Source organism: Pogoniulus pusillus, unplaced genomic scaffold, assembly GCF_015220805.1.
Source record: "Pogoniulus pusillus isolate bPogPus1 unplaced genomic scaffold, bPogPus1.pri scaffold_64_arrow_ctg1, whole genome shotgun sequence".
Taxonomy (NCBI): Eukaryota; Metazoa; Chordata; class Aves; order Piciformes; family Lybiidae; genus Pogoniulus; species Pogoniulus pusillus.
Window position 1 is genome coordinate 581,959 of NW_026974714.1, and position 2,712 is coordinate 584,670.

A 2,712-nucleotide genomic window follows, 5' to 3' on the forward strand; every position below is an offset into this window, starting at 1 on the left:
AGCAGTGCGGAGCAGTGCGGGAGGGCTCCTGCCCGCTCCTGCTTTTATCCCGCGGGAGCAGCTGGGCTTGGCCCCAGGGCAGCCCCGGGAGGGGTTCGCCGGGCGGGGGCAGGGCTGGGTGTGCCTGGCTGCCCTCCAGCCCCCGCCGAGCCGCGGGAGCGGGGACGGGGACAGGGACAGGGATAGGGATAGGGATAGGGACAGGGATAGGGACAGGGATAGGGATAGGGATAGGGATAGGGACAGGGATAGGGACAGGGATAGGGACAGGGATAGGGACAGGGATAGGGATAGGGATAGGGACAGGGATAGGGACAGGGACAGGGACAGGGACAGGGATAGGGATAGGGACAGGGATAGGGACAGGGACAGGGACAGGGATAGGGACAGGGATAGGGACAGGGACAGGGATAGGGATAGGGACAAGGACGGGGACAGGGACAGGGATAGGGACAGGGACCGGGACAGGGATAGGGACAGGGATAGGGACTGGGCTCGGCCGCGGAGCGCTGCTGAGCTCCGCTGGGTCCTGTGCCCGTCCCGGAGAGCCGCAGAAGGGTCCCAAGGGACCTCCGAAGGGGGACCCAGCCCAAGCCCGCGGTCAGCAGGGACATGGCCCAGGGGCTCAGGGTGCTGAGGGCTTTGTCGAGCCTCACCTTGGAGATCACAGAACCAGTCAAGGGTGGAAGGGACCACAGGGACCAGCCAGTGCCAACCCCTGCCGTGCCCTGGGTACCCTGCCCTAGCTCAGGCTGCCCACAGCCTCACCCAGCCTGGCCTCAAACCCCTCCAGCCATGGAGCCTCAACCCCCTCCCTGGGCAGCCCCTGCCAGGCTCTCACCACTCTCATGCTGTAGAACTTCCTCCTCCCCTCCAGCCTAACTTTGCCTCCCTCCAGCTCTGCTCCATCCCCCCCACTCCTGCCACTCCCTCACAGCCTCAAAAGTCCCTCCCCAGCTTTTTTGGAGCCCCCTTCAGCTCCTGGCAGGCCACAAGAAGGTCCCCTGGGAGCCTCCTCTGCTCCAGCCTGCACAGCCCCAACTCTTCCAGGCTGTGCTCACAGCAGAGCTGCTGCAGCCTCTGAGCATCCTCCTGGCCCTGCTCTGGACACTCTCCAGCATCTCCACAGCCTTCTTGTCCCAGGTGCTCCAGAGCTGGGTGCAGGACTCCAGGTGGGGTCTCAGCAGAGCAGAGCAGAGGGGCAGAATCCCCTCCCTGGCCCTGCTGGCCACACTGCTGCTGCTGCAGCCCAGGCTCTGGTTGCTCTCTGGGCTGCAAGTGCACACTGCTGGCTCCTGCTGAGCTTCTCCTCCAGCAGCACCCCCAAGTCCCTCTGCTCAGGGCTGCTCTCCAGCCTGGCACTGCCCAGCCTGGATTGGTGCTTGGCATTGCCTTGACCCAGCTGCAGGACCTTGCCCTTGGTCTCATTGAACCTCCTGAGCTTGGCCTGTGCCCACCTCTGCAGCCTGCCCAGGCCCCTCTGGATCTCCAAGGATGTGGCCTCAGCAGCCCTGAGCAGATGCTGAGCTGGGTTAGGTCTCAGTCCCTCCCTGCAGTCCCAGCTCTGCTCTGCCCCTCCACACCTTGCTGCCTGCTCCCAGGCTCATCTCTTCTCACAAAGCATCCAGGTTGGCAAAGCTCCTCAGGAGCACCAAGTCCAACCTCCAGCCCTCAAACCACAGCCCCAAGCACCACATCCAAGCCAGCCTCAGGCACACCCAGTCTGGGTGACTCCAGCACCTCCCTGGGCAGCTCACTCCACTCCCTGACTGCTCCCTCCTCATGCCCAACCTAACCCTCCCCAGCCTCAGCCTGAGCCCATTCCCCCCTGTGCTGCCCCCAACTCCTTGTGAGCAGAGCCCAGCAGCAGCCTCTGCTCAGGGTCCCTTCAGGCAGCTGCAGGCATCAATGAGCTCTGCCCTCAGCCTCCTCTTCCTCACACTGCCCCTCCCCAGCCCCCTTAGCCTCTCCTCAGCAGATTTACTCTCCAGGCCCTTCCCCAGCTCTGTTGCCCTCCTCTGGAGTTGCTCCAGCACCTCCACAGCTCTCCTGGACTGGGATGCCCAAGGCTGAGCACAGCACTTGAGCTGTGGCCTCACCTCCTCCACCAGCTGAGGACACCTTTGCCTTCCTCTGGGGACAGCCCCAACCCCCCCAGGCAGCAGAGATGTCCTTGGGTAGCTGAGGGTGCCCAGAGCCCTGCCCAGCCTCGCCCTGGGCATCCTCCTGGAGGCTGCATGGGTGTTGGACAGGGAAGGTGCAGCAACAGAAAGCAGCTGAGAGGCCTCAGCTCAGCACCAGCTCCAGCCTGGCTTAAGCTGACCCAGGGGAGCTGCAGGCTCGGGGGCACAGCTGCCAGCAGCACCTGGGCACTCTGTACCAGGAGGGGAAGGAAGGTGGCAGATGAGGCCCAGTCTGTGGGGGCAATGAAGGTGAAGCTCAGTGGGGTCCTGAGCAACCTGCTCTAGCTGGGGACGTCGTAGAGCCATGGAAGTATGGAAGTATGGAGCCATGGAAGCATGGAGGCATGGAACAATGGAAACATGGAAGTATGGAGCCATGGAAGCATGGAACCATAGAATCATGGGGCCATGGAAGCATGGAGCCATGGAACCATGGAAGCATGGAAATATGGAGCCATGGAAGCATGGAATCATGGAGCCATGGAAACATGGGACCATAGAATCATGGAGCCATGGAAGCATGGAACAA